The sequence below is a fragment of the Dermacentor silvarum genome, chromosome 3, assembly GCF_013339745.2.
Source record: "Dermacentor silvarum isolate Dsil-2018 chromosome 3, BIME_Dsil_1.4, whole genome shotgun sequence".
Classification (NCBI taxonomy): domain Eukaryota; kingdom Metazoa; phylum Arthropoda; class Arachnida; order Ixodida; family Ixodidae; genus Dermacentor; species Dermacentor silvarum.
In genome coordinates, this window is record NC_051156.1 from 162,149,798 (window position 1) to 162,168,684 (window position 18,887).

Genomic DNA, 18,887 nt, shown 5'->3' on the forward strand with positions numbered 1-18,887 from the left:
TAAATCCATCGCATCCGTTGCAATATAATATATTACAAGTTTGGAATTATATGTAATTCGTTAGGGCATAAGTCTGATACGCAGGGATCAAAATTCACTCGAAAGAGGTTAAGTGAAGTGTGGCACATACTTGATGCCACATACCCAGTGATCCAAGTTGGGGTGAAAGATGTTACTGGCATAAATAGATAAATAGATTCTGAGACAGCCCCGAAAAGTAGGTGAATTACCCTACGAATGCTATTCACATTATTAAAGTTGTGGGCGAGCCGTGGTGTTTATTCGAGACTTGCAAACACTGCATTGATAAGAGCATCCAGCGTTTGGGCTGTACATAGCAATGTTGGAGTATGCCGCTTACTCAGAAGTAGGCGAAGGGTGATCATAAGAGATAAAAGCATCGCAACCGCTTCCCATTCTTTTTCGGGAAGTTTGTCGGGAGCCGGCGCTGTGGACTCTGCGGTGGAGCGCTGTATTAGAGTGGACTGTAACTATTGAGTGGCGTGACCGGCTGCCGTTGAGAGTGCCTCTTCCTGTAGAAAAGTAATTGCGGCGCTGTAGTCGACCCCTGTTGAAAGCGTGGCTTGGCCTCGGAGGCGGCTGCTTGCGGGTGCGTAAACGTAATGCCGGTGCGATGGAACGTAAAAATGAATGTTCCATCACAGCTGAACTACATTACTGTCCCGGCTACAACTAATATGCACCGGGCGAGCACCTAGCAGGCTCGGAAAGGTAATAGCGTTATTCTAGAAAACCGTATTATTAACCTGCTGCTTGTAAGTCGGATCAAACGTCACTGTTTGAGCGACCAGGGCCCGTCATTCATTTTATTGCCTGTTATTATCAAGTTTACTCTAATAAACGCATTCTAATGAGCTCAGCCGAGCGAGCAGTATTTAAATGACTGCATGATGCTGTTTAATTTAGTCGCAATTCTGCCGAAGGCTATTGGTGGATATTGTCTGTTATCAGAATCCTTATTGGAACTTTACGAAGGTTACACTTGAGGTCAATTTGCTCGGCACCCATTGCACCGTTTTTGATGGGGTTTGAAAGGGAACTTTCAAATTATCGAATTGCAGGAGGAGGAAGGAAAACTTTATTTTCGTCAGATGCAGAGTTATTTGAATTACTGGGTTTTTTCTGCTAGGCGGCGTGAGGTGGCCGTAAGCCCTTGACTTTCGGCGACCTCCAAAGCCTAGTTGACGGTCCGCAGCGGGACCGCGGGATCCGAGCTGGACACCGCTACCACCCAGTCTAAAGTGTTAAGTTCGAGGTCCGCCCTAGGTTTAAGCCCGGGGCAGTCGCTCAATATATGTGTCAGGTCCGCTTTATAGCCGTCGCCGTTCTTGCATTAAGGTGAGAAGCAGCCCGGATGTATTAGAGAATACTTGTAAGCGTTGGCAAACGAGCCAGTCTGCAATTGTCTCCAGGTCACCTGTTGCAGTTTTTCCAGTGATTTATGCGGAGGGGGGTATTTTTGTCTACCTTCGCGGTACTGCATAGTAATTTCGTGGAAAGTCACCATGCGATCCCTCGCTGAACCCAGGTCGATGCCTCCCACCGCCCGGCTGACGAAACCTCGGGCATAATTGTGGGCAGCCTCATTTCCTGGGTGCGAGGAATGTGTCGGGACCCAGATAATTTGAATCTGGCGAGCTGCGGGAAGCAGAATTTTTATTAACGCTGTCAATCTTTTACATAAGAATATCGTGAAACTAAAAAGAGTTAAGTCAATCATCAAATTTAACTCGGTACTAAAAAAAATGTCCCAAATTTTTATACGGCAATAACCTACTGGGACGTCTACAGTGAGCAAAATTGATGTACTTGCTCTGAAATACACCCATAATTTCCGAGAAGGAATTTTGCGAGGACATCGTAAATATTTCTTCTAAGTTGTACATTTATTTGTCATATTTGTCCGCTCAAGATGCTCTAACAGATGCAATTGACACAACTGCGATATTTTTATTTAAAGCAGATTCACATATTTATAAGCTTTGTTCCGTTTTTTATTTAACACGCTGAATTTCGTGGGTAGCGAGAACAGCGTACGAAATCAAGATTCTGCTACACACAGTTGCTTAAATGCAAATAATTTTGCCGTCATTATCAGATGCGAACTGACGCCGTTTTGTCAGTGGCCGTGGTGTAGGTATTTTCTTGATTAAACATGAAGGCGCATTCGGCAAAATAGTCGGCACGCGTTAGGCCGAAGGGTTGGTTTCCCTCTTGGCACTCGAATGCCTGTTCCGTTAATTATGTGCACATAGTCTCTCCCGACGAAATGAGGCTTAAGCTGAAGCTCGCACACAGCGCAATCGGCGTCGAGGGGTTCTCAACCGCCGAGTTCTCAAACACCGCGCTCAAATGTCCTACTTTCATGCAATAGCGGCATAGAATTGGTCTTGGAACAAACGGTATCGCGGAATGTCTAAAGTGGCCAACTTTGATGTATAAAGTAAGGGGCTGTCCTTCAAATATTATCCTCACGCGACGGCGCGTGCCAAGGCAAGACACATAGGTGATTACGACACCATCAATGGCTGACTTGTCTGGGATCTGCCAGTCGGGGCTTGAGATGAGCACGTCGACGTCATAGATTACCCGGAAAATGAAGCAACTGCGCAGCTAGAGTGTTTAACCTTCATGTCATCAAGAGTGGTAACTGTGTTTAAAGTGACAGCGCAGCCACATGTGCAACGTGAGCGGCCAGCACATTTTTTCGGCGATTCACCCTAATGTGCATGATTTCATTTTGTACGGCCACTTTCAGAAGCACTGAGACAAACTGCCTGTTGAGTCGTCTGAAGTTATTGGTAGAATGTTCCGGCACGATCGTGGATGGTGTAGGTTTCAGTCTCGGAATGCGTGGTACTCTCGACATACTTGAGGACAGGGAGGACCTGGTCAAGTAGCGAGAACTAGGCAAATTGTAACGTGTTCATGATACGGACGAAAAAGACGAGACAATCACAGGCGCCACGAATCATAGCGGATTTCTGGAGATATACGAAGAAACAGGGGTAAAACATGAGCTACAGGAAATGGTGTTCCGGCTTTTTTTTATAATTGACTTTAATAAAATGATTGTTATTTCTACCGTTGAAAACACAAACAATTCTCAGGTACCAAAGCAGTTACTGGATGCTTGCTCCAGCACAAAAACAAACTGAGTTCACTGATACTAGAAGATACAAGATACGTGCTGTGCTTAAATGGTCACAGACACAAATTTGAATAGGACTTCACAGACTCAAAGTTCTCTATTCACATTAACAGAAGCTGAATGCGGCCTTTCTTCCGGGGTGGAAGCCAAATACTGAAGGGGTCGCACGTATGGTGGTGACTACACATTGAACTAAAGGCTTGCAGCATGCTTGCTTCAGCGGACACAAGCACAAAAACGTATTGTATGAGTTCACACGTACCAAATGTTCACTGTGGATTTGTGTTGCCTTGCTTCAGCGGTCACACACAAACACAAATTCACACTAAAAATTCACGGATATCACACGGATTCAAAGGAAGTTACCAGAGGCTGAATAGGGCTAATCTTCCATGGCTGCAGATAGAAATAATATCTGAAAAGATCCCAGGTACCTTGGCGACTACACAATTTACTAAGCCATGCTGCAGGCTGACTTCAGTGGTCGCAGACACAAAATGCATTGGAGTTCACAGGTACTAACAAATTTAGTACGACATTTCTGTACACTTGCTTCAACAGTCACAGACACACAAATTAACCTAGGCTTCGCAAGTACATAAGTTCGTAAGGAAGTTACCACTAGCTGAGAGTAGCCTTTCATCCATGGTTGCAGATGTAGAGCAGAAGAGATGACTGGTACGCTGGCGGCTGCAGAATTTACTACTGACGCTGCAGGCTCATTTCAGCGGCCGCATACAAGAAAATGCACTGTTTACATCACAGATGCTAAAGAAAGTTAGCGGGGGATTCCCGTGGGCTTGCCTCACTGAACCAGGCTGATAGAAGGCACGCAGCAGAGCTGTAAAGTATGCAAGAAACACGTATTAGAAATGTTTACAAAAATTATTATCCACCCTGTGCATGTTAACAACCTGCATTTCTAATAGCAATCTGCAGGTTCTGATAGTAACCTTGCTTACTTGTGGATTTATACAAACTAGCTGAGCTGACAGCTAACAGAAAAGTTGCGATAACTTCAACTATGTGCAAGGATAAAACGAATTCTCCGAATGTCTCTACATCTGCCTGGCTTTGTCATCGAACTGACAACAGTAAAAATGGCGGAGCTTCGCTCGAAACGCGAAGCAGTGAGTGTGATAGCAAGTTATCAGGAAGCTGTAAAAAGTAAATTGGGCAGCTGTACGTGTTATCGCCAGTGTAAATTGTATTGAACCTTCGCTTACTTATTAGATTCCCCACATTGGTGCCGTGCGCAAAGGTAAAGATGAACATATCTCACTCGATGGCAGTGGAACTCGCTGTCGGAACGCTGATGTGATGAAGCGAGGCGGCAGCGACAAGTGATCGCTTCTTGCTGTTACAGCTACGACGCATTTCCAGAGCTTGCAGAGATACGTTTACGCGACCTGCGACACTAAAACTGTTCGGGAACAGCGCTCACGAAGTCACAACCCACGGCGGCGCACGTACCCTGCGTATGCCACATCAGCGGAATTTCCCCTGGAGTGTCCCTATAATTGCTATTGAAATAATAATAAAAAAATCACGCGAACGTCGACTATAGCTTCACAAAGAATATGCTGACAATATGGGGATGCAACCGTCTTGTAGTTCAAAAGAGACAGTGTGGTATGAATTTCATCTTGTACAGCATGTCGCGCACACATGTCCGAACATACGCTGACCCAAATTATAGCAAATGCAAGAGTAAAAATAAAGAAAAAAAAAACTGAAGCAGCGCGGTTGGCCAACCGCCATGTGTGAGAGGTGTTGCCACTGAGATACAAATGCCTACAAAATTTCCGTTATTCGAGCCTTACGCGGTTTTACGATTGCTCCTGCAATCGCGGTTGCGCAAAGAAAACGCAAACGGCAGTCGAAGCTTAAGCACTGTCACCGAGGGCGCGTGACACAAACTTAACAGTCAACAGAGACAAACGTTCTCCATTACTAAAAATACGACAACGTGCGAAGAAGCAATGGTATAATAAGTAACGTAAACGCTTAGATCGTTACAGACGGCTCAGACGCAAGCTTAAACTCACCGTCATACTGGCATGCACCCGACAACGTGTAAATAAGCAGCAGTTTCACAAGAAGTCGCCCAAAAGTTTCGTTATTCCCAGAAACGCTCGAGATGACAGAAACGCTCGAGATACGGCATTGTTTGGCACGAAAAATATACCCGCCTAAAAGAAACCCGTGGGAATTGAGCAGCGCGGCCGACCAACCATCACGGGCGGCAAGTGCTCCAACCGTGATAAAAATGCCAACAAAAAGTTTACTTACTCCAACTTTAAGTTCTTTTACAATTTCTATCGCAATGGCGGTTAGGCAAAGAAAACTTAAACAGCAGACGAAGCTTAAGCTACACGGGTAATCAGCGAGGGTGGGCGCGTGGCACAAATTTAGCAGTCCACAAAGACAAACGTTCCCCAAAATACTCAGCAATACGACTACGTGCCAACGAGCAGTAGACGTAGATGTTTCTATCGTTGCAGGAAGCTGAGACCTAAGCTTGATATTATTACAATCGTAATATCATGCATCCGACTACATGCAAATAGGCAGCAGTTTAAGAAGTCGCCCAAAAGTTTCGTTATTCCGAGAAACATGCATCGCACTGTTCGGACCAGCCGTAAAGACAAGCGAGGTAATATTCTGCAGCGCGGCCAGGGAATTAACCATCGGACTACATGCAGCAAGTTCTGCGAAAGTGATACAGATGCCTCCATCGGTATTCCACGTCCCAAGTTCGCGTTCGAACCTGCACGCTTACTACTTCATTCCATGGACAGCGACCAGCTGTTTCATCATCCTTCAAAACCGCGGTTTCCACAAATTGTAAATAATCACATTCCTCTCTGCAACGCACACCATGGCATTCAGAGTATTGAAATAAATAAATGTATAAATATAAATAAATTTATAAATAAATAAATAAATAAATAAATAAATAAATAAATAAATAAATAGGCTCAGTTAATTCATACTTACGCAGTTTTATGACTGCTATCGCGTTCGTTACGCAAACAAAACACCAATGGCAGACGAAGCTTAAGCAACACGGTTAATCACTACGAGCGCATGACAGAGTCAGTGGAGATAAACTTTCAACATGATCAATGTGACCACGTGTGAACGAGCTAATTAGTGCAAATGTTTCGATCGTTACAGAGCTGAGACGTGAAGTTCACCTTAACACCATACTAGCATGCATTCCACAACGTTTAAATAAGCAGAAGTCTAACAGGTCGCCCATAGGTTTCCTTATTCCGACAACGTGCACGGCACTGTTTGGTAAAAACAATATACTAGCCCTGGAGACAGATGTGGTAAAATTCAGCAGCGGGGCCAGCCATAATGTGCAGGAAGTGCTCCGACCATTATACCAATGCTCACAAAAGTTCAGCTCAATCCAAACTTACGTAGTTGTACGATTTCTCTCGCAATCGTGTTACGCAAGCAAAACGCAAACGAAGCTCAGGCAAAGCTATTCCGGACAGTGAGTGTCGCGATTAGTTATTATTATTGTTGTTTTTATTAAGATACGCCACTGTTCAAGAAAGACACAACGATAACTCTCGCGGACGCATATTGTGGGCTACATGGGAGGAATTCACGGTTCTAAAGTTTCGTATTCAGGAATTAGGTTTGTTTTTTTTTTTTTTTTGCTGATCTCAGCGCTGCACAGAAAGGATATAGCACAAAGCTCGAAAGGTTGCAGGAAAGCAGTACGATGTGACCCAACTTAGTATTGCGGGGGCACAATTAACGGATCGTCAATCGCTAATTGATGTTACCGTGGCTGCACACAATGGGGATATACAATGCCCAGCATTCGATTACGCGCCGACACGCCGACACGCTAGTCGAAAAGGCTGCACGGCTGCTAATAGAAAAAAAATTAGGGGCAGCTTCACGCTAAGTGGTGCGAAGACCGGGCAAACAGCGAAGGTGGTGGCCCTTCCCTAGCTTTAACTTTGCTTTCCTTTGCTTTAACTTGGTTTGGCTTGGCTAGGTCTTAGCCAAACTTAGCCGACCCCTAGTATCGGGACGATAATCGGAGTCGGCGCGCAATCTTCTAAAGGCCACTTTATAGTGCGACCTAGCGTTGACGCGCGAGCGCGCTCGGCACGGGGACGCCAGGCCAGCGAAAGCGCAGCACTCTACAGTCCGGTGTGAGGCATGGCCGACGTATCCTGCATTTCGCGTGGGCCTCGTCACCCAGAATAGACCGCATCCGCGTCTCGACGAGCAAGATGGGCTGATAGATACTGGTGGCTGCTCGAGCAGCGAGTTCGTAGTTTCTTATCATCCCGAAACTCCTAGTTTCCTACAAAATGCGCATGCGTCTAGGCGGCGCGTCGCCGCGCACTCGTTGGACTATATAGGAGACGCTTTTCGCTCCTTCCACAATCACGGCTATCCACCAGCCCATCTTGCTCGACGAGACGCGGATGCGGTCCATTCTGGGCACGGAGTGATTCTTGGTGACGAGGCCGGCGCGAAATGCAGCATCTCGCATACCAACGACGGCTGCACCCGGGGCACGCCGACGAACGCCGGATACGTCGGCCGCGCTTCGCGCTGTGGCGAGGGTAACCTGGGAGAGGGTGGTAACCTCGCCAAACAATGACGTCATGAGCGTCACCTAGCAACGCCTCGCACCAGCTGTGCAAAACGTTGCTAGGCAACGCGCGCGCGGTGACGTCATCGCTAGGCGAAGTTTTTTGTTAGCACTATGCGGCCTAACCAAGACCTTAAACAGCTCCGCTGTTAAAATACTGACTCTATGAACTGTCACTTACCTCTTGATATGTGTAAGATATGCGTAAGACTTGATAGGCGCCGTGGAGATGGAGCTCACGAAAGCACACGGCACTAACGTTCACCAGGGTTCACGCGCGAACTGATGAGCGCACAACGCAACCACCACGTTAAGCGAACCAAGCTTCAGGTATTCGAAGCCTACTGAGAACGGTGAAGAGATCCAATAAAACAGCGCCGTTGAGTCAGATGACCAACTACGCTCAAAGCTTCGCAAAGCGTCCATTCAACAGTAAGTGGGGAATGGTGGCGATTTGACTGGGGAAAAGCAGTCACCGCTCTGTTGTACGGCGGGGGTTGCAGTACTCGGCTTTCTCGACATGTTCGGAGACGGTAGGACACGTTTGATTCGGTTACGCCTGGCGGTTGCAGTTAATGCGCAATTGTTCCAGTGCTCTACCTACATGACATTTCCTCCAGATATGCTTGTGTAGTTTGCGTCGTTCATTGCAACTTCTCCATTTATCCTCTTCATTGGAAGTTTGATCTGAGTGTGGCAGCTTCATGTTGCTGTCTGACATGTAACTTTTCGAAAGAACATGCGCTGAGGGTAGCCGTGCACGAGACTTAACATGCCGAGATACGATCACATACGTAGTACGTGTTTGTATTGGTCCCACATAAGTCCGGTATGGGACATCCCGTTGAAAACATCCTTCGGACTCCCATAGAGATAAGGTTTTGAGATTTGTTTTGATCCCAGAACTTCCGTCCTGTGGATGTCCAAAGGTTGTTTTAAAATAGGAGGTCCTGAAATTATCGTCCTTATGGTATTGTGGACGTCCTAAGAGGGAGTTGGATATTCTGATCTAATTGGGAAGTCCAGAGGACATTCGCGGTCCAATGGGCTACGCGTGGCGTTCAAAATGCATGGCGCGCCGGTGCATGGAAACGCACAAAAACACGCCATGCGGGAACCGGGATCCTCTCCCGCTCTTCTTTCTGGACATGCTGCGCCATCTAGTGGGGTACCCGAAAAGCCCGCGCGTGGCCTCCGAGATACGTGGGACGCCAGCATGCGTGCGAACGCTGAGTTGTTGCTTGGCTGGCCGCACACCCAGTGGTACATAGTCAGCACCCAAGTATACGAAAAGTTCACTGAAGAGCAGCACATATCTAAGGCATTCATGGTTCAGCTCGCTAAAGCATTGATGTGAAAGTGGTTCGTTGAAAAGTATCAGTGGAATCATGGCTTAGCTTGGTAGAGCTGTGTGCTGGTGTGCTTGAGGAAACAATGTGACGTGGGCTCGATACCACCTAGCAGGGGAAGAATTTTAAGGGCGTTCTAATAGCACATTCGCCTAGTTGTTTTTCGAGCACTCCGTGGGGCTCTGGCGACGCTCGTTGCACTCGGCTGGGCCTAATGACCCATCACGTAATCGGCTAGTTGAAATGCAGCCGTAGTCCTATCCCGCGCTTCCCCCTGCACGGGCTGCACGAAGTACCCTAAAGCAGAAGGTTGGCGAGAAGTCCGCTCTCGGCGCCGGTTCTTTGCCGCCGAGCATCATATAAATTTGAAGGACCTTTTTTTGTGTGTGACTGCAGGGCGGTACATTCCCAGTGGCACGTGCCTAGTGACGAATATTGGTGCCAAAATATTCTTTGAAGAGCAGCACACACCTAATCCAAAATACCCTGTGACCCTAGTTTGTATCAAATGGGTTTATTGGAGAGTAATACAACCAAGGAAACGCGCCATATACGTACCGGTAATGCGTGTATGCAGCCGAGCAGCTCTGTCGCGCTCCCCACCGGCACACGCTGAGCCAACTATTACCGCTTCTGCTATGTCACCGTATGGGATGTGTGTGAACATACCGGGTGTTCCAAATTAAGCTTTACAGAATTTTAAAGATCGCCTGCGGCACATCGTACACAATACGTTGTGAAGCTTTTTTAATTAAAAGCACAATTTAGGGCCAGAAAAGTAGTTTCTTTGGATGCGCAGAGTTCTTTATTCAGATACTGCGAATGATCACTGTACAGCGCAGGTGTAAAGTATGGCTGCATAAGTGACGTAGCCTGCTAAGCTACACAATTTCTCATGTGTGTGTGTGTGTGTGTGTGTGTGTGTGTGTTTGTGTGTGTAAGCCGCCGTGGTTGCTCAGTGGCTATGGTGTTGGGCTGCTAAGCACGAGGTCGCCGGTTCAAGTCGGGCCATGGTGGCCGCATTTCGATGGGGGCAAAATGAAAGGAAAATCGAGTGTAATACTCAATGGCTTGCGAGAATGCATACCAGTGCGTTCCGCTTGATGTTATCATGTTGATTTTCCCTATAGGCCTCAAGAAAAAAAATTACCATACCTGTGTACTCCAATGTGCCATTCGAAGTTGTATGCCAGGACTTTGCCTAGCTAAATAATAAATCGGGAGAAGTGCCTAAGACGAAAGCTTTTCTGGTTGCAATTCGTCAATGTATACAAATGGCAGCCGCGAAACGAGGAAATGGACACTCCGACGCGGTCATTTCGCTTATGCAACGGGACATTTTTAAGAATGCTAAAGTCTGTCCTCGACAATGCTCCAGAATTGAGAAGTAACAGCCTGGGCAGAAGAAAAGACAACCCCCCTATGTGGTTCACCATCCTTAGGATAACCATCCATACAATCGTGAGGACAACGCTCTAGCTGAGCGATTGATTTGCGATTCGGAGACATACATAACTTTATATCCAAATTTACCTGGTGGCTGGTGTCCAGCATCACAACCGCTCCTACACAGCTTGCCTTGCTTGTACGCCTCATTTTGTTGCCTGTTGATCTAGCGCATCACTACCGGCGGATCACCTCTGGGGATAGTAGGCAGTGTATTTCTACAAGAACGTGCTAAGACAAAATAAAAACAGCAGCAGTACATGCTATCAACTAAGAAATGTTACAACACAAGGCATGGTGACAGGCTTGAGGAAGGGATATTCAACGATGGATCATATTCATGTCATAAATCAGGTAATAGAGAAATCAGCGGAGTACAATCAACCTCTCTATATGGCTTTCATAGATTATGAAAAAGCATTTGATTCAGTTGAGATACCAGCAGTCATAGAGGTATGCGTGATCAAGGAGTACAGGAGGCATACGTGAATATCTTGGCAAATATCTACAAGGATTGCACAGCAACCTCGATTCTACACAAGAAAAGCAGAAAGATACCTATCAAGAAAGGGATCAGGCAAGGAGAAACAATCTCTCCAATGCTATTCACTGCATGTTCAGAAGAAGTATTCAAGCTCTTGGACTGGGAAATCTTAGGAGTCAGGGTCAAAGGCGAATATCTCAACAACCTTCGGTTTGCAGATGACATTGTCCAATTCAATACGAAAGAAGAATTGGAACCGAGGGGCTCGATTTTCTTAATCGTAACCACATAAAGCCAACAGACAACGAAGCCAAGGAAAGCATCGGGGAAATTAAGTGTAGTTGAAATTGGAATATAGAAAATAATGAAGAAAAGGGAAATGAAAGTGGACGAAAGGATAACTTGTCGCCGGCGAGAGCCGAACCCGCAACCTCCGCATTACGTGTGCGTTGCACTACGAATTGCGCTACGGCGACAGCCATCGATGCTTTCCTTGGCTTTGTTGTCTGTTGGCTTTATGTGGTTATGATTGTCCTATTCAGCAACAATGGGGCCGAATCACCGGAACTGATTGTGGACCTTAACCGAGAAAGAGTAAGAGTGGGGTTGAAGATTATTATGCACAAGACAAACATAATGTTCAATAGCGTGGCAAGGGAACAAGAATTCAGTATCGCCATTCAGCCTCTAGAGTCTGCAAAGAAGTACGTTTATCTAGGTCAATTGCTCACAGGGAACCTGATCACGAGAAAGAAATTTACAGAAGAATCAAATTGGGTTGCAGTGCATACGGCAGGCATTGCCAAAACCTGACTGAGAGCTTACCCCTTTCCTTGAAAAGAAAATTGTAAAATTATTGCATTCTATCAGTGCTAACATATGGGGCAGAGACTTGGAGGTTAAGATTGAAGCTCGAGAACAAGTTAAGGACCACACAAAGAGGGATGGAATGAGAAATGTTAGGCCTAACGTTAAGAGACAGGAAGAGAGCGGTGTGGATCAGAGAACAAACGGTGATAGCCGATATTCTAGTTGACTTTAAGCGGAAGAAATGGAGCAGGGCCGGCAATGTAATGCGCAGGATGGATAGCTGGTGGACCCTTAGAGTTACAGAATGGATACCAAGAGAAGGGAAGCGCAGTCGAGGATGGCAGAAAACTAGGTGGGATGATGAAATTAGTAAATTTGCACGCGCAAGTTGGAATCAGCTTGCGCAAGACAGAGGTAATTGGAGATCACAAGTAGAGACCTTCGTCCTACAGTGGACATAAATATATGCTGATGATGATTTGCTTTTTCCACTTCGAAACGATGGCAGGGTTTTACATAATGGCGTACATCATTTTTCATACTTTTCCAAGTGAAACGCTGCTGCACCTTCATATATTTCCCCCAAAAGCCGTCGTGCCCTCCTGAGTTGCGGCTGTCGTGATAAAGCTTTAAAATATTCTGGTGACGTGTTTGTGGTACCTGGAACTTTCAATCCTGCAACAAAATCTCTCCTGTATCTTCTGATATACTTGCAACATGCTGATTTCTTGTGAATTCAGTCTCCGGTATATGTAATCTTGAGAAAGCGTCCGCGTCAGGCAGCTTCTTTCCCAGGTCGGTGAAAGATGTCGAAGGTGAACTGCAGTATTTCGCTGACCCAACGAGCAATCCTTCCCTTCAGTTGACTAATGTTCAACTTGGTTATCCGTAAACAATCAGCTTGGTTGTCCGTGAACAAGTTAAAGTTTTGACCTTCGAGGAAACTGCGAAACTACCGCAACGCCAACACGACGGTCAATGCTTCTTGTTCCTTGGTATTGTGTTTTTTTTTCGTATTTATTGAAGATGTATGGCAAATATCTGATATTTTTCAGCTGGCGACCCGCTGGTTTACAGGCAGCTCATTGATAGGGTACTGCGCCGGTTGCATACAGGGATGCGTCAGTACACAACTCAAAAGATTTCTTGAAGTCTGTAAGTTCTAAGACAGGATCTGACGATATTGTGTTCGCTAGTTCTTGATACATGTCTTCGAATTCCTTGCTCCAAGTGAACGCGGCGTATATTTGGCTTAATGATGTCAAGCACCTATCTTTTATGGCAAAGTACTTGATGAAGGCCGTAAAATGTCCAGCAAGGCCAAGGAAAACAGCCAAATAGTGTTTTTCTTGGCCATTCACGAGGTTCCGTCAAAGTTTTACCTATTTCCGTACCGCGATCATTGGGCATGGTTAACCCTCTATCAATGGTTTGAAACACCGCTTTCGAGACCTTCCGGGCCGCTCACAGACATACTGCGCTATCGGACGTGAAGGAGGAGAACTGTACTTTAGTGTTCTAAGCAGTTGGTTTTTTTTTCATTGAGGCGGTGAGTTTTAAACGCGCTCCGAAGTTTCTCGATCGTCAAAGGAGAACTGAAAAATGGCCGCCCGCTATCGATGTTTGAAACGCCGTTTTCGAGACCTTCCACGCCGCTCACTGACACATTGGGCCACGGACGTGAAAGAGGAGCAACTATATTTTCGTTTTCAAAGCAGTTCGCTTTTTTCCCGCCAAGCGGTGATCTTTAAGCGCCCTCCGAAGTTTCGCCATCGTCAAAGCAGAACGCAAAAATGTCCGGCTCCGGAAACGGCGCGCGCGCTTCGGGAGATCGCAAATATCGCGATTTTGCTGCCTTTGTGGCCGATCTTATCGATACATCGAATAGCAGCTAGTCAGAGGACGCTGACTTTCTGTCGGACGGGAGAGTCTGAAAGCGACGACGGCGCAAACCAGCCCGGAACATCGGCGGCCGCAGCCCGACATGCCCAACTGTAGTGCTCGCAGTTAAATTTTGTAGCGGAATACCTGTTCAATTAATTTTTTTTATTTTTTCAGAGATAGTGCATAAGACACGGCAATACATTTTGTACATCTCATAATGTTCATCACATTTTTTCTTGGTATATACAAGCGTGTTTTTACAAACTTTGTTCACTTTTATCGCGCAATCTTCACTTGAACAATTTATATATTTTTATGGCATACATCTCGTTGATAAAACCTTTATGTATGAAAAGTGCATTCATTTTCATTTCTGTCTATGTATTCTATTAAATATTGAGTGAAGTATTTCCTCCAAAAAACAACAAAAACATCTGCCGTAACATACAAGAAACACCTATTTTTCCAATGGTAAGGAAAGAGTTAATCCTCTGCACTGACTCTTCCTTCGTACTTTTCGTATGACCGTCAAATATCCTTCCTAGAAAACCCACTGATGACTTGAAAAAAAGCCACTCTTTTTGAAATCGGGTTTCAGCTTTGCTTTTGCAAACAATTGAAAAATTGCGATAAATGCAGCTCATGTTCCTGTTTTGTTCGATAGTAGACCATAATGTCTTCGACGTACACATTGCAGCATTTACCGGTCAGAGGTTCCAACAAGGTTTTCATCATTTTCTGGAACCATGCCCCTTAATTTTTTCAACGAAGTGGGTGCCTAATGCATTCATATATGTCAAATGGGGTCACGAATTCTGCATAATTTTTGTACCCTTCCTGAGTGGTATTTGCCAGTATCCTTTAAAAAGATCAATTCTTGTAAACCATTGAGCTCCCACTGTTTCGTTAGTAATGTCATCAATGCGTGGCATACGAAAACGAAACAAATCTGTTTACTTATTAATCATACGATAATCAGTAGAAATCTTGAATGTTCCACCTTCCTTGGACACTATTGTAATGGAAGAAAGCATATGCCGACGTTGATGCTCCTTTTAATTTCCGCTGCAAGCAACTACTCCAATTCCTTGTTGAACCACATTTTTTCTCGTGTCATAGGCTGTAAGGTTTCTCATGGACAACAGTTTTGTCTCGTAGGTTAACTATAGCTTCAATAAACGACGTTGCGGGAGGGTAAAGCCCAATGCATACTAGTGCTGGGTAAGTACTGAGAACATCCTCAGACATTTTCATAACTTGGGAGATTTCAGCTCTTTCCATTGTTATCTTCATCTCATACGTGACCGATAGTAAATTCGTCCTGTCAAGAGATATTGACCCTCAAAAGCTTCATATCTGCCCTTGACAATATGAACATGAACTAGATATTGTTCATTTCTATGGCTTCAATACGGATAGTAACACCTTTATATTCAACTGGAATCATTGCGCACTTCTCTAGGAACCTGGTTTTTCCACCATAACTAAGCACTTCAATAATCTTGTCTGCGGATTTTACTTCTCTGTACGCAACTTTAGTTTATCAATTTCATAGACGCGCCTTTATGCATAAGAACATCTACCTCCTTTCTGTTTACTATCATTCTCGCGTGGAGAATGTTGTTCTTTATCCGATGTACAGTTGCATATTTTTGAGGGAGCCCGGGCGCTGAGATTCACCATGGGCAGGTATATTCGGCGGTTCCACACTGGGACTTTTAGGCACATGTAGTTCATTTGATGAAGTTGTACGATAGTTGTTTGACGGTCTGTTGGTGATGATGCCACGCTGACTGCCGCATGCCGTGGTTTCTTCAGCAATGTCTTTTAGACAATAAAGAATGCATTCTGTAGTCTTGACCGGCTGAGCTTTCAGTTTGACACTCGCTACTCATACCAAGCAGCAAAAGAATCACGATTGATGTTTCTGGTAAATTGGGATCGGCGAGTTTCCTTTTTTTTTCAAAATAGTAGTCACGGAGACTGCCACTAGTGTGCTTATATGCACATGCCTATATGCACTACATTTAAAGAGAAACAGGACAGCAGGCTCTTCTTCTTTTCACTCCGCTTGTCGCTAACGTGTTTCACAATCCGAACGTCGTACCACTTCTTTCCTAGAAAGAAGCGTAAATATCTTGTCTTCGTCAGTCACCCACTGGTTCTGCACAGAAACGTACTTGTAAAAGTGCAGCCACAAAGTTGCAACTGCAGATGTCCCATCGAACATGTCTGGTTTTAGGGTGTCCCCTCGCTGATAGTTCTTACGCTGCGTCGCTTACACCATAGCTGACATAAACTGTGTTCTGTTTTCCAACTGCTTGCGTTGAGTCTGTATGAGCGCTTAATTACTGCGATGAAGTCTGGTTGGCGATCTGTAGCCCCTCTTATGCAAGATGTTTGAAAGAACTCAACCCATTAGCACCCACTGTACTCGAACTAGAACACTAGGTTTTGCATTCCTACTGCTACAACAGCTGAATATTTCCTTTTGACTATTTCCGCTTCTTGCTCCCAGAGGACGCGCGCACGCACCCTAACACAGAGTAGAATCTACAGTTTCATCCATATCTGAAAATTTTGCACCAATTCGACCAAAACTTCCGACTCGTGACGAATTGGGATGCGTATTCGCTATACATTTATTTCTGCTTGCATGCTTTACATATTTTCGGCGGGATTTTTACGGTTAGTTCTACATATGTTGAGCGTGTTAGAAACAAACTGTCGAATCTGCAGCTTCATTTGAAAGAACAGAACACGCATTGAAAGTTTGGTGTACTTGATATAATACACGGGCGTTAGCAGTTACAAATCAGCGCTTTTTTATAGTTGCGTTTCCGCATGGATACAAAGTGTTTCTTCGGAAGTCAGCCGCTTTGTTGCTTGCGCGATGGTCTGGATGCAGTTGGGAGTGCATGCAGCAAGCATAGAAGAGGACATTGATATTGTGATCGTACCGTCAGAACCAGGTGAAGATACGGATGAGGAGGAAGGTGACGACGACGCCACCGGGGCTTTCGCCGTGAACGACGTCTGCAGTTAGTAACGCCTGCAACAATATTCCACCAAAATAGTTTTATTACAATAGCATTATTGAGGACACCTTAGCCGCACTAGTGATGCCGGCGTTGCCGTTGCCGTGCTTGATGCGTGTCACTATATGTGCGTTTGGACGCTCATGGCGGATGGTCACGGTCACTACACTGAAAAATTAGAAAACAGCAGCGATGCCGATTTATTCTCACCCTAACATCTTGGAAATGTTTGAAGTGCACGGCCATGTGCCTCGAAAGGGGTGCTTCATAAGAAATGCACAGTGGCGAAAGTTTTCCTAATGTGAAAATGGCAAAACTAACCGTTATTTTGATGATAAAACCTGCCATGGTTCAGAATATATATACTCATATACGTATACACACAAGACACACGCACTGGGTGGGCACGCACATTATACAAACAAGTCCGCAGACTGTCAGCACGGAATCTACAGAAAATCTGCAGACTAGGTATCCAGGAAGGTTGAGTCCACAGGGAGGTGACTGGGGTGACTGGTTGGTGACTCGCGGGTGACTGAAAGGTCAAACCCATTTTTGTAAGGGTCGGTCGTCTTCTTCCTTATCTGAAGAGAGGTTCAGCTTCAGGCACATCACATCTATTTTGGTTGATTGGCCAAGGATGCTCACCAACCGACTGTGGCATGCCAAACTGCAAAACCCAGTGGACCAACTTGTTTATTCATCTCCACTCAAGTTGTATACGTAGCGAGAAAGCAGCAGCCAGCACTCGCAAAGCGGGGGGGGGGGGGGGGGGGGGGACGACGAGGCAAAGAAAACACCACTTTAAAAGGACACCATTCTCGTCACTGAAACCGGTGGCCTCAGCCTTGTGACACCAGATGTATAGAAGCAGACGCCTCTATGATGACACAGAAAAAGAAGTTATGGTGAATAAAATCACATACCCACACATTGGGAACGAAGACCCCGTGGACTGTTCGAACAGGTGTTATTCTGTCAAATAAAATGCATCTTATCAACGGAGCGAATAATTTCGAGTGAATCTTCTTGTAGCCAATCGTGTTAAAGGAAAGCGTAAAAATGGAGGACGCTTAAGCTTCTCCTTTAAGAGTGGAACGCGATAGCGTTATCGGGCCCCGTTGTAAGCTGTCTTTCACACTGCAACACAGAACGTGGGAAAGCCAGCTTACAAAAACCAAGCTTAAACCGATCCCCTTAAAGTCGGTTTCACTTTGAAACAGACATGCATTGCTGGGAAAAGGTATTTCCAGGGGCAATATAAGTCGTGTTATATTAAAGTCTGAAGGCCATTATTATTACATTAATTGTTTGCTATTGCCCCGACGCGCGCGCGTGTCCAAAATGCGTTAGGCAGGCCAAGTCCCAATTTGACCTGCCGTAAAGTCCCTAAAAAAAACTTTAACCTGCCGAGGTTGCGAGCGCCATCTGGATAAGATGTTCGCAAGTAACCTACCCGAGCGCGCCGCTGTTGGTTTGGTAGAAATGCTGGCAAAAGTTTCCTCGTAATAGAATTATGTTTTCTCGTACAATCGAATTACAATCCAACGCAACCATGTCGGTAGGGTTTAGTTAAGTCGTACTTTACTGTTTTTCTGGCGGATTTCACCGGGAGAAATTCAATTTTTGTTCACCAAAACCTGGCACCTTGTGGAGGGCCTGCGTGGTTGGGGTGGTTCGGGTTGATTTTCTCCGCCACGGACGCCGACATCGCATCCCGGCGCCGACACCTACGCCGACGCCGGATTTTCTGCGACACGAGGTTTTAACGCTATCGCGTTAAAATACTGTTCTGTGCGGGTAACAAATTGTAAGCGGACAACAACGGTCGGGTTGGCCTGTACCTCTTGATTATAATGGACTACGAAGGTCCATGCCGCCAGGAAAAGTCGTGTAATAGGTCAGCAGGGTGTCGTCATTAAGTGCCCTGTATAGAATGTGACATGACGCCAAACTTTCATTGCTTCAAATTGTTAACACGCGTTCGGTGTAAAAAGAACTACACCCAATAGGGCCATGCCTCACATCGCGCCAGTTATGCGTGCTTGTCAGACACATACAATATTTCCTT